Below are 15,070 nucleotides of genomic sequence, written 5' to 3'. Positions count from 1 at the left end.
ACAGGGTTTTTGGGCATCTCGTATCTCATTACACTAGACTGGACCAAATCCGGTTTAATCTCTTTCCTGATACTAGGTAAGGTACAACAGTTATAGATGATTTACTTTAGCATATTGAGATGGTGTTAGGATTGGACTAATAAGTGGTTTTGGATCTTAATCAATGGGGCTTAACTACTCTGGAACTACATGCTCACTTGTAAGAGTACATTACAGTTTGTGACCAGCCGGGTTAGAATAAGAATCGGCAGAGAGGTAAGGGATTCAAGATCTGTTGTATGGTTTCACAACAGAAATGAGGGGTACTTGAACATTTTGATGTGATCTATGTACACATCAGAGTTTTTTTGTAGTGTTTAAGGGTAATTGTCCACTCTCCTTTTCAGGTGAGAGGAATTGAGAGATTGGCAAGCCGTACTGGTAGGATTGGAGGACTGGACAGGGCTATAGAGGGACTTTCTCTTTGGCATTGGTTGAGAACTGGCTATAATTAGCATGTTTATAATCTGTACACTTCGGAGAATATTGGAGTTTTGGGCACGACAAAATGTAGTACCGCTTAGGCACCACACTAGTTAGCATCGCTTCAAATTCATATCCCGAGCACAACTTATCCCGGGTGATCGTAGCACATGATCCAACACTAATTCACACAGTTACCTGTTGCATGGGTTTCCACCTTGGAGGCGGTGATTCGCCTCTACCTTAATACACCATCCATATGGTTCACTACACAGTGGTGAAATGTTTCTTTACCATGTTTACAATGTTTTACACTATTGGCCTTTGAAACTGTTATTATCCTGTTCCTTTAGCCCTGAAGAAGTCCTGGGGTATTCCCCTACCGACGAAACACGGGTTGGCTGGGGGAAAAGAATTAAAGGGGAAGATCAGAAAATGACGCATTGTTATTTTTTGTACAAACATTGAAATTCTATTTTAAACTTGATGCATGCGTGTGCCAAGGTGTTCTGCTTGGGTCTTCGGATCAGATAGAACTCGCTCATCAGAGCCTCACTAACCCAGCCAGAATGTTACCCCCTCCCTAGAACCTATTTACAATCCTACAACCACATAAATCTATCACCTAAGGACAGGGGATTCCTACTATGCATACCAAGATCTCACAATCGGCGGCCTCGCGATCCCATACGGATCCAGACCTTTCTGCCCATACGACAGTATCACAAGTGGCGGCCTCGCGGTCCCATACGAACCCAGACCTCTCTGCCCATACGACAGTATCACAAATGGTGGCCTCGCGGTCCCATACGAACCCAGACCTCTCTGCCCATACGACAGTATCAGCACAATCGGCGGCCTCGCGATCCCCTACGAATCCAGACCTCTCTGCCCATACGACAGTATCACAAGTGGCGGCCTCGCGGTCCCATACGAACCCAGACCTCTCTGCCCATACGACAGTATCAGCACAATCGGCGGCCTCGCGATCCCCTACGAACCCAGACCTCTCTGCCCATACGACAGTATCAGCACAATCGGCGGCCTCGCGATCCCCTACGAATCCAGACCTCTCTGCCCATACGACAGTATCACAAGTGGCGGCCTCGCGGTCCCATACGAACCCAGACCTCTCTGCCCATACGACAGTATCAGCACAATCGGCGGCCTCGCGATCCCCTACGAATCCAGACCTCTCTGCCCATACGACAGTATCACAAGTGGCGGCCTCGCGGTCCCATACGAACCCAGACCTCTCTGCCCATACGACAGTATCAGCACAATCGGCGGCCTCGCGATCCCCTACGAATCCAGACCTCTCTGCCCATACGACAGTATCACAAGTGGCGGCCTCGCGGTCCCATACGAACCCAGACCTCTCTACTCAGACGGCAGTCTCAGCACAATTGGCGGCCTCGCGATCCCCTACGAATCCAGACCTCTCTACTTAGACGGCAGTCTCATACGACAGTTCATCCTATGATCACCATAACATACAAAAAGGGAATCAGTCTCACTATTCATCAGATCACACAAGGATTGCCAGTTCGGGCATAGCCTGTTCTCAGGTTTGAGGGGCTCCTCTTTCCCTTATTCAGTTACCACTTACCTGATCAGGGTTAACATCTGTTCATGTAGCCGCAGCTGACTAGAAGAATAGGCTACCCTCTTATACAAGAACACACAGCACATGTTGGTTCACTACAAACTGGATACTTTATTACTCATTGCATATACAATCACATAACATTACGATATAACACATAACCTGCAAAGAAAAGTGAAAGATTAAGTTGTACACTCTAATAAGAAAGGGTCGACATCACCTTAGTAGTATGTAGCCTGCACTCAGTGGTCATCTAGGCTCCCTTCTCGTCTGTGCCTCGGCTCGCCTGGAATCACCCTTCTCCGAGTCACTGGGACCTCTTCCTTATCGGCTACTCTCTCCTCTCTGGCTATTCTGTTAGGAAAGCATCTGTCTCTCAGTTCTTCTCCGCCTTCAAGATGGCGTCTGTCTTCCCTGGAATAAGTAGTAGCTTTACTGCTAACGGCTAGATGCCGCCTACGGACTGAACATGTAACTGCCTCCGACTTTCACTAATATAGAGGTGCATTTCCTCATGGAAAATTCCGGCCCGTAACCTGCCGCCCACCAAATTCTTGTACCTCCCCGTACCAAGGACACGTTCCCAGCCGGCCGGCCTGATGTAGTGTCTTCGGCATGAAGAAAAATACAATCCTTCGATAAGGGCCGGCCTGAACCGGTTCTCTCCAAGCGAATAACACCTCATAACTAAAACATTACTCTTGACCTAGAAGAATCCCAAGCTGCCGGAGCAGAAAGAAAGATGGAGTCTCTCCCGTTTGAGGCCTACCAGGCCTGAATTCAGCACGGCTCCATGAAATACCCTCACTACAGGACAGGTTATCCCTAATACTAACGAATCTATCCCCTAGGCTATGTGTGCAAGCCCTGATCTATGGGGGAGAGCACAGAATCATGTCGAAGTGCCTAGTAAATAGGCTCCATTCACTACTCTAGCCCTTAGGCTTGAATGGTAAGAGACTGAAGTCACATTCAATCACTTGTTAACACAAGAAGGCCAGGAAAATCGAGCAGAACATTTCACCCTTGACTTCAGTCTATTATACATTCATTAAACAGAACTAACATCTGTGGAAGAATAATATGAAACAAAACTAACTGATCTATGTCTAGTACCAGGTGTACAGAATTGAAGTAGTGAAGGAATACACTGAATAAAGTAACAGATGGAAATCAAAATGGCGATAGTAATCAGAATACCTCCTAATATTTGACGTAAGAAATGCAAATCAGGTAACCAATTAAAGAGCCAGTCAAACCAGCCCTGGTCAATGTGTTTTCTAACTTCTTCTGTCAAGTCATGTAGCTTATTAATGTGAGCTCGAATGGATTGTGTATGATCAGACAAGTTAAAACAACAAAGACCCTCAAAATCAGAACAATCGTGTCCATGTTTAAGCAAAAGATAATCAATGGCCGCTCGATTTTGCAAGATAGCCCTTCGTTCACCCTGGGCGTCTAATAGCATGTCCGACAGGACTGTAGAAGTATTATTAATGGATTTCACCATCCAGCAGGCCATTTTCTCAATAGATTTGGCATTATAAACTGCCAAAGCAGGAACACCAATAATTGAAATAGCCAGGCTAAGGTATTCGGACTTAGAATATAAATGCAAAGATGAGTCACAATCCTCCTGTAACCTCACTGTATCTCGAATCACACGAGAGTTGGCATTCGGATGTGAGGAAAACATCAATAAACTCAACCTAGTAATGGCACAAGGGCCTCCAGAAATATTTGCGGGGACATATGGCCAGGAAGTATTACCACATGAGAAAAGCCATCCGGCAGGTAGTAACATCGTGTGATAATGACTGGGGGCAACTACCATACTCTTGCAAGTCATGTTATTCTGAACAGAAGTACATATTTTCGGCGTCCTTTGAAGGCACAAAGTTCGTTCATGAGCGGTGAATGAGGTGGCCCCTTTCAATTTTAAACGCATACATTCCGAAATTGCACTAGGATTACACGTAAGGAAAAAACACAAATCACCTTGTGTGATATTATAGGTAACTATTTGGGACTGGATGGGGGGTATCGGGTCTGACAGTTCAGTACACAAGGGGCAATACTCGTGGGTAGCGAAATCGCCCAGAAGAACATTGGGGCGAGCAGTTGATATATTGAAAATATGAGTCAGAGTTTCCAACGAAGCAGGGACAGCAACCAAACAAGTTGCCAAAATGTCATTCACTGATCTCATCGGTGTCAAGCAGAAATGAGGGGCGTTAGTCACCCGTTTCGCTAGTGAAATCCAAAAGTTCGACGACGAATCCCACGCAGCGAAGGAACGCGACACTCGGGTTCTCAACTCATCCCGGGTTGATGGGATCCCTCCTCTCTCGTCGTACCAGCCCAAAAACAGTCCAACGCCGACACATCCTGCAGCAACAGTCCAAAGAATGATCTGAAAGAGAATCAAATACAGGCATTATTCATTCTCGTAAGTAACATTTGTCAGCCGGGACTGCTTCCCAGCTATCTTTCCCTGGTCTCATAACTAAAATGGTATTATCTTGACCGGTTGCAATGACCTCTGCTTGTTCAGGGGGATTCTTAGGCGACTGCACCCAAACTCTGGCCCCAGGATTATCTGTGGAGCCAAAACCTTTCTGGCCTCGTACAGTTAGCAACGTTGGGGCAGTGCCTTTTGCCATCTCACCACTGAAGACAGGCATTATTAGCAATTGAGCCACTCGGTCAGTTTTATGTATCAGTAAGTCAACCTCACTGCTATTCAGCAGGAGCACCTTAATCTCTCCCTGATAATCACTATCAATGATTCCTCCAAGCACCTGAATACCTTTTACAGCCAGCCCCGATCTAGGGGCAATTAATCCGAAATTTCCAGGTGGTATCTGAACACCAACACCTGTTTCAATGATGACTCGGTCTTTACTTTTTATAATGGTGTCATCCATGGCATGCAAGTCTAAACCTGCCGACCCTGGGGTCACTCTGCATGGAGCCAAAGCTCCGGGAGTAATCTCCCAGTACATCAGAGTCTCTCTGATCTCATTAGGTTTAGCATCAACATTCGGAGGAAACAAACGCATAAGTGGGGATTCAGCATTTAGAAAAGGACGGTTATTCAAAATCAATAGCGCTTGAGGCAAAAAATCTCGCCAATTCTTATACTTGTCATCTGTTAATTTGCGAAGTTGGTCTTTTAGCAGGCCATTCAACCTCTCCACAAGACCCGAGGCCTGTGGATAATATGGTATATGAAATACCCATTCAATATTGTTTTCCACACAGAATTCCTGTACCAATCTTCCACGAAAATGGGATGCATTGTCAGATTGAATTTGGAATGGCACACCATAATACATCATAATCAATTCCAATGATTTAATAGTATTCAATTGGGTAGCTTGCTTACAGGGAAGGGCCACCAACAGGCCACTGTATGTATCAACAATGGTGCAAACATATTGACAATTCCTACTCATAGGAAGTGGACCAATGTAATCAATCTGCCAAATTTGAGCGGGCAATTTCCCGCGATGTAAATGACCTTTAACAATTTGGGGCACTTTGCGCTGCCTGATATGCTGACAAATGGGACAATGTAGAATAACATTTTTAATTAAATCTAAGGGAATATAAATTCCTCGATCAGCAGCCCACCTGCTAGTGGCTTTTTCCCCAAAGTGTCCTGCTTTCTGGTGGGCCCATTTCGCCAATCCCGCAATATCAGAATCTTGCGTGTCCACCACTGCCTCAGCAATTTTAGATTTCTCATCTGCAATGTTATGAAAGAATTTGTCAAGAGAGTCTATCGGGGTATGAGCATCCACATGGAAGATTGTAACAGTACTCTGTGGGAGCATTTCCCAAATCTCCTGCCATAATTCTTTTCCCCACAATTCTTTGGAATGGATTTTCCAACTATGGGAATGCCAAGTCGGTAACCAAACTGCCAGTCCATTGGCAGTAGACCAAGAATCGGTAAAAATATGACATGTGCCAGGTAACTCTTGTTTCAGAACTTGATAAACAGCATAGAGTTCAGCAAATTGACTGCTCTTACCCTCACCAGTTGTACTCAGCAATTTTTGTGTGATCGGATTATAGGACACTGCCTTCCAATGCCGTTTCGTCCCTATGAACCTTGCTGAACCATCCGTAAACCAGACATGGTTTCTGTCCTCTGCGGACAAATCATCAAAAGGTTTACCCCACTTAACAGGAGACTCCTGTACTAAAGGTACGGAACATTCACTCTCAGTTTCAGTTGATGGCGCCCGTGCCACCTGCTCATGCAAAGATGCAACTCCTTTTTGTCCCACACGTGCCCTGTCTTGTATATACCATTTCCATTTAATCACACTCGCCTCTTGAGCGTGTCCAATCCGGTGAGTTTTCGGCGAACTCATAACCCACTGCATGATAGGAATTTCAGGTCGCAAAACTATATCATGTCCCAAAGTCAATTGCTCGGTATCCACCAGAGCCCAATAACATGCAAGTAACTGTTTCTCAAAAGGTGTATAACGCTCACCAGCATCAGGTAACTTTTTGGTCCAGAAACCTAACGGTACTCTACTCTTGCCTTGTTTCTGCCACAAACTCCAATTCGCATAAAGGCCTTGTACAGACACATTCAAATCCACATCACCATCACATACAGGCCATAAATCCAGAGCATGCTGAATTGCTTCTTTTGCCAGACTGAACGCATCTTGCTGTGGTTTACCCCATTCAAATGCATTCTTTTTACGAGTGACCTGGTACAAAGGGGCCAATATTTGACTCAAATGAGGAATATGCTGGCGCCAGAATCCAAACAAACCAATGAAGCTTTGGGCTTCTTTCCTATTTCTCGGAACTGCAAAATCAAGAATTTTCTGTTTAACCTGAGGGATCACTTCTCGGTGCCCTTCATGCCAATTAATACCCAAAAATTTCACTGCCTGGGACGGACCTTGTAATTTATCCGGGTTGATTTCCCAACCTTTCTCACGCAAGCACTCAATGACTCTATCCAATTGGGTCTGAACTTCCTCTTGTGATTCACCTTGGATCAAAATATCATCAATATAGTGACATATCTGAATTTGTGGATGAACTGGTACCTCAGCCAGATGCTCTGCCACCAGCCGGTGACATATCGTAGGACTATGCACATAGCCTTGAGGAAGACTTCTAAACGTCATCTGACGCCCGTTCCACGTAAAACTGAATTGTTCCTGACACTCAGGGGCAATCGGAATCGAAAAGAAAGCATTAGCAATATCAATGGACGCATACCATGTACCTGGATGTTTCTGGATTCTTTCAATTAGGGTAATAACATCCGGTACTGCAACAGTCAAAGAGGGTGTGTGTCTATTCAATTCTCGATAATCAACAGTCATGCGCCAAGAATTATCACTCTTACGTACAGGCCAAACAGGATTATTCCAAGCAGAAGTAACTGGGGTTATAACTCCTGCATCCACCAACTCCTGAATAGTGGTACTAATCTCTTCATGACCACCTGGAATACGATACTGCTTCTGACGAACCACTTTTGTCGCCTGAGGAACTTTTATGGGGGGCATTCTTAAACGACCAACCCGTACAGGCCTGGACGATATATAATGTTTAGTTCCAAATTGGTAACATCCATCATCTAAGTGCAAAGTCATTCCTTTCAAAATATCAATTCCAATTATGAATTCTAAGAGTGGCACCACTAATACAGAGTATTATTTTCTAGGAATTCTACCTATTCTCATTTCAAGTAAGGTTTGAACTGCGGGAGTTTCCTTTCCACCTAATCCGGTAATTGTAAAAGGCTGACCTTTAAACTTCTTTGATTTTCCATGAATAAGAGTGGCCTCCGCTCCTGTATCTACCAATGCTCGGGCCCTTTGGATATTACGATGTCTCCAATAAATATCAATATCTACATAGGGTCTATTATCTCTGTGAGCCCATCTGTGTACTGGAGCTTGACCTATTTCCTAGTCCTTTTTATTGTGTTCTGTGTACCAGGATAAATCAGGATAAAGACTCTCACGGTTCCTAGGTATCGATACATCCGGTTCATATCCATCTCCATTACGAAATGGATTACTGTTCCCTGCATTGTACTGCGGGTTTCGATCGGCCAATATGTGTCGATCCTCTCTCCTTCTCAACTCAGGGGATTGATCCCTATCATCTCTACGTCTGCTGTTAACATAATCATCTCTCCCCCTCTCTCTTTCCCCCTCTCTCTCCCTGTCTCTCTCACGACGGGGGGACAAATCACGCGCATAACGTCGATCATCACGACGATCAGAGCGCCCACGGCGGTCGTCATCACCGCTGCCGTCAGAAAAACCACGATCACACTCAGTTGTCCGAACACGCCGGGCACCCTCCTTTCGATCCAAGCCACGTTTGCGAAACATTTCCCACAAACGAGAAGTAGTCTCACCATCAATGTCCTCCTTTCGCACACCATCAGCCAGAAGAGCAAGAAACATATCACGTCTAGTAAATTTATTTTCACCAGGAGTACGAGTGTCAGGCCGGGACTGCCGTTCAGGTTTAAACCACTCACCCAACTCACCGAGTTGGCGTACCGATTCCAGCACCACAGATAACATGTTACCAGTCTGATTAATCAATAAAGTCATCATGACCTGCTTATAAGCAACAGGGGAAGAACGAATAATACGATTCCGCACAGAAGATGTCAAGAAAGCATCAAGCAACCGGTCAGCAGTATTCAGAAAAATTGCCGTTTTCATCACCTCCTCTTTGAGACGTTGCGCAGCATCGCGCAAAGTATACCACGGTTTGTCATTCACAGGCCAGTCAGACTCAGTAGGATATTTTTGATTACAACCCTCAGTCGCCAATTGAAGCAAAGAAATTTGACCACCACCATTAAAGTTACGAAAATGATCCTGTACAGTAGAATCCGAACTCAAGGAACAAAACTTCAAACAATCGCCAGCATCCAACATAATGCCAGCAGCGCCCAGTTCATAAAGGCGCACCATCCATGTGAGCAAGGGCTCACCAACTCGCTGCCGAAATCGCTGCAAAATATCACTAATTTCTTGTTGAGTAAAATCCTCCAAAGAGTCTAAAGCAATACCATTCGGAGCACCGGGAGCCTGCTGCACCTTCCGTCAAAAAACTGGATGCGCCGAGACCGCGGGAGGAGCATCACAAGGAGCTCGACCAGTACACGTAGAGGAACAATCAGTGGAAGAAGCATTGACCCCGCTCGAAGGACGAGCGCAATCACGGGGTGCACCATCAGAGGCGCAAGAAGCAGATTTACAAGCACGGCCGGAGCGAGAGGACTCGCGCTTGGCAGACTCCTCACCCGAGGAAGGAGAATCACTCGAGTTCCAGATATTACCATCCCATTCATCAGGATGCCAATCCAGTCCGGCTTTCGCCACGACCAGACGCACCTTCCGCGTCGAAACCCGACCACGCCGATTTTTGTATTTATAACGAGCAATTCGCACAGCCGCCCTCTCGGCAATAGTTTGGTACGTCTCAAGTTTATCAGCAAGCAACTTATTTTGACACCGCAACAAAGTATGAGCATTCTGAATCTCAACAAAGTTCGCTTCCAAATCCTTATGCAAGTTCTGCAACTTCAACAACCTCTCATGGAGAATCCTGTACGCAGACAGAACAATCCAACCTCTGCGCCCTAAAACGGGAAGCTCATCACCCTTAGATACCGGCGCCTTCTGTAAGCAAGTAATCACATTAGCCGGCTCCGCCAGCTCCAAAAAAGAATTCCAATTCTCAACCAAACCAGTAGAATCAGCCCACTCACGGGCTAAGGCTTCATAAGGCGTTGAATCCCAGCCGGGAATATCAACGGGCAACTTAAAAGTAGATTTCGACTTTCTAGAAAACATTTTTGAAAAGAAAGAAAAAGAAAAAGAAAAAGAAGAAAGAGAAAAGAAAATTACACGCAGGTAGATACAAATAATATACAAACAAAACCACGCACACGCCAAAGGCAAACACAATACAACCACAACGCACACAGGTTTCGTAAACGGTTCGTGACGCCAAATGTTCTGCTTGGGTCTTCGGATCAGATAGAACTCGCTCATCAGAGCCTCACTAACCCAGCCAGAACGTTACCCCCTCCCTAGAACCTATTTACAATCCTACAACCACATAAATCTATCACCTAAGGACAGGGGATTCCTACTATGCATACCAAGATCTCACAATCGGCGGCCTCGCGATCCCATACGGATCCAGACCTTTCTGCCCATACGACAGTATCACAAGTGGCGGCCTCGCGGTCCCATACAAACCCAGACCTCTCTGCCCATACGACAGTATCACAAATGGCGGCCTCGCGGTCCCATACGAACCCAGACCTCTCTGCCCATACGACAGTATCAGCACAATCGGCGGCCTCGCGATCCCCTACGAATCCAGACCTCTCTGCCCATACGACAGTATCACAAGTGGCGGCCTCGCGGTCCCATACGAACCCAGACCTCTCTGCCCATACGACAGTATCAGCACAATCGGCGGCCTCGCGATCCCCTACGAACCCAGACCTCTCTGCCCATACGACAGTATCAGCACAATCGGCGGCCTCGCGATCCCCTACGAATCCAGACCTCTCTGCCCATACGACAGTATCACAAGTGGCGGCCTCGCGGTCCCATACGAACCCAGACCTCTCTGCCCATACGACAGTATCAGCACAATCGGCGGCCTCGCGATCCCCTACGAATCCAGACCTCTCTGCCCATACGACAGTATCACAAGTGGCGGCCTCGCGGTCCCATACGAACCCAGACCTCTCTGCCCATACGACAGTATCAGCACAATCGGCGGCCTCGCGATCCCCTACGAATCCAGACCTCTCTACCTAGACGGCAGTCTCATACGACAGTTCATCCTATGATCACCATAACATACAAATAGGGAATCAGTCTCACTATTCATCAGATCACACAAGGATTGCCAGTTCGGGCATAGCCTGTTCTCAGGTTTGAGGGGCTCCTCTTTCCCTTATTCAGTTACCACTTACCTGATCAGGGTTAACATCTGTTCATGTAGCCGCAGCTGACTAGAAGAATAGGCTACCCTCTTATACAAGAACACACAGCACATGTTGGTTCACTACAAACTGGATACTTTATTACTCATTGCATATACAATCACATAACATTACGATATAACACATAACCTGCAAAGAAAAGTGAAAGATTAAGTTGTACACTCTAATAAGAAAGGGTCGACATCACCTTAGTAGTATGTAGCCTGCACTCAGTGGTCATCTAGGCTCCCTTCTCGTCTGTGCCTCGGCTCGCCTGGAATCACCCTTCTCCGAGTCACTGGGACCTCTTCCTTATCGGCTACTCTCTCCTCTCTGGCTATTCTGTTAGGAAAGCATCTGTCTCTCAGTTCTTCTCCGCCTTCAAGATGGCGTCTGTCTTCCCTGGAATAAGTAGTAGCTTTACTGCTAACGGCTAGATGCCGCCTACGGACTGAACATGTAACTGCCTCCGACTTTCACTAATATAGAGGTGCATTTCCTCATGGAAAATTCCGGCCCGTAATCTGCCGCCCACCAAATTCTTGTACCTCCCCGTACCAAGGACACGTTCCCAGCCGGCCGGCCTGATGTAGTGTCTTCGGCATGAAGAAAAATGCAATCCTTCGATAAGGGCCGGCCTGAACCGGTTCTCTCCAAGCGAATAACACCTCATAACTAAAACATTACTCTTGACCTAGAAGAATCCCAAGCTGCCGGAGCAGAAAGAAAGATGGAGTCTCTCCCGTTTGAGGCCTACCAGGCCTGAATTCAGCACGGCTCCATGAAATACCCTCACTACAGGACAGGTTATCCCTAATACTAACGAATCTATCCCCTAGGCTATGTGTGCAAGCCCTGATCTATGGGGGAGAGCACAAAATCATGTCGAAGTGCCTAGTAAATAGGCTCCATTCACTACTCTAGCCCTTAGGCTTGAATGGTAAGAGACTGAAGTCACATTCAATCACTTGTTAACACAAGAAGGCCAGGAAAATCGAGCAGAACACAAGGATTGTTGTCTGATTCAAATTTCTTAAATAAGTTGGACTTTCTTTGAGAGTTGGGATGTGCATATGCTGGAGCGGGTTATGCAAAATTTTGTATACCCACCCCATTTTGCATGTCGTTTTATTAATTAGATTAATTAATTAATTATAATCGAACTAATGGTTTGGAGTGATGTGGAAAATATTTACCATCCTTACTAATATATGAATTACACGTGGGATTTGCATCTGCATGGCCTAATTAATACGTGAACTAAAAATTTGGTGCACATATTAATGATAGACAATTAGAATATTGCATGATATATGTCGCTTTTGTGATGTAATTGTGATTTGTGCTTTATTCACTAAGTATAAACCGCACTGAGTGTTGCTTTTGCTAGATAAATACACACACATATGGGTGTTAGCGAGGGAGTAACATTTAATTAGTCATTTTTATGTATTAATTACGTTTTTGTGTTTCTTTGCTCAAGTTGACCATTTCGAGTGGCCACAAAATGGCTGACTCCTGTATCCGACGAAACCGGTTCCATTGCTCAAGGTTCTGGGTGAAGTGCGCATGCGTCATCGCTAGCAACTGTGGCCTGGACCTGACCCCAGATGAACATGTACCTTCCAAGGACAGCCTGGGACATCAGCCAAATATTCTGAACAAAGACCGTTGTGTGAACCGGAACTGACAAGGGTCATAACCCAAAAGACACTTTCGTGAGAACCCAAAAGGATGATCCCTGATTGTCCAATCAGCGAATTCGGATGCCCAAACTTTGATACTTTTAACATCAATTTTACTATAAATTATGGTGGAATAGAGAGGTAATTACGTCGTTTTTCCAATTTCCTGATGTTATGCTGACGTAGAGGATGGCGACACTGCAGGACAGCTGTTTCCCTGAATCTTTGACAGACTGATCGAATGCCCAATTTCCTGATGAACTGAACTTTCAAATTTGACGGGCATAGATTGATGAGACTACTGGATTTGACTTAGAAGACGATGATTAGCCAGAATAGGTAAATAGAATGCTCAGCTGCTTGAACAACTAATGAATTTATTTGCATTAATTAGATAAAGAACATATTTGATTCATTACAGAAACTAGTTGGTTTGTTTATTTATGAAAATGTATTAATACAAAGAGAAAGAGAATTAGATAATCATTTAAACAGCAACTAGCAGATCCACCGCCAAAATTAGGAGAGGAATACCAAAGATGGAATATAGGGCCTAATGAGCAACAGAAGGTGGTGTAGATTTGTCACTCATTAGGGAAGAAGTGGTATTTCCTTCTCATACAAGCATCTGGAAGATAATCGCCTCCCACACGGACTAATAGTGAGTGAATGTTGGTGTTATGGGCCCCACCAGTGAATGTATGGATAGTGTGTGTATGTGAGATCTTTGGTCTGTGAAGGAGGGATTTTGCACTCCACGCGGGAGCACATACATGTTACATAATATTACTGGAGTTTTCCAGTAGTCATGGCAAAGGCTAAGCTTGATTACCTGAAGATCTGAGGTAGAAGTTGGTAGTTGTTCCAAATCCACTTTCAGTGCTGTTGGAATGTAAACGGCAAGCCCCCCCCCCCCTTGGAATTCCGAATTGGCGCATTTTGATTGCATCAATATGATGAAGAACGTAACCTGCTAGTTGGAAAGAGTGGATTTACCATATCTCTTGCAAGGCTATGATTTCATACCTTACCCAATTTTCTAATAAAGCAGCATTTGTGAGTTTATGCTTTGCAACCGTGATGTTCCAGGAAAGTATGCTAATGGACATTTCCTGGAGTTCGTTTGTTGCTGGCTTTGAAAGTCACTCCTTCCGGGGTCCCTTTAAGGCAGGTGCGAACCAGCACCATTTCTCTTGAATTTTCTTAGTTGCTTGATTCTCTGAATCGGAAGCTGTTCCTGTAGCCCCATGGGCATTCTGTAGGGTGGAGTACGTCGGATTGGAATCCCGAATAGCCTTTGGCTATAAGGGTACAGTTAACAAGGGGGATGGATAGCACTGGATTGTCAGTTTTTAAAGAACTATACCCCATGATTTGAATTGTTGGTTTGCATCGTTAACCAGGAGGGCTATCTCCCTTGTTCTCCATGTGGTTAGAGTTTCTCCATCTAGGCGTCATCTTCGTTGGGCAGGAATATAACTGATTTGAGGTTGGTGGATTTGATGTGCCGCAGTATGGGTTGCACGGCAAATAACTTCATGATATTTCCTCTGTTCAATATATCTTGCTGTCCTGTTGTGATACATAGTGTGGAGTGAAGATAATTTGATGAGAGACGATGTCTGCATTTCTCAGGTGAAAGCTGTGATCTGACCAGTTTTGAGACAAACCCAAGTTGATGTTTTGTCATTGCGTTCTGGTGTTTAGTTTCCCAGTGGGTTGGGTGTTATCTTTGGTTGCGGTTGGTTGTGGGACTTTTTGCGTTGTTGTTCCTGCTGTGCCAATTTAGTAGGATTATCTCCCGTCAGTAAAGGAGAGAACGAGTAACTCGATCTGGCTATAGTTTGCTGCCCCTCCATGTGGTTCAAGTAGCACTGCACTTACTTAAAAATGCCGGGCCGATTCACGGAACTAATCTGAGAAAAAATCCTAAATTGAATACTTATGGTATTCACAGAATGCACTTACTACTGCACTTACGACTCCGAATTTCTGCTCCGGGTGCGGAAATTCTGGCCCGAATGCAGTACGTACAGTTAGAAGTCATTAGTCAGTCGTAAGTGCATTCTGTGAATACCATAAATAGTAAGTTTAGGATTTTGTCTCAGATTAGTTCCTGTGAATCAGCCCGTCCATGTGCTTGACCCCATTTGATTTGTTTGAAAAGTCCCCTGTGTTGTTGCTCCCTATATCTGGTTGTTGTGTAAAGCCATATTGATCAGCTTCTTGAGCTGTGGTTGACCTGCCATGAGTTGCTTGTGTTGTGTCCAAAGTTTTTAAAGTTGTCGATCTTGT

Source organism: Triturus cristatus, chromosome 4_1 (genome assembly GCF_964204655.1).
Source record: "Triturus cristatus chromosome 4_1, aTriCri1.1, whole genome shotgun sequence".
Classification (NCBI taxonomy): domain Eukaryota; kingdom Metazoa; phylum Chordata; class Amphibia; order Caudata; family Salamandridae; genus Triturus; species Triturus cristatus.
Note: the sequence above shows the minus strand (reverse complement) of the source record.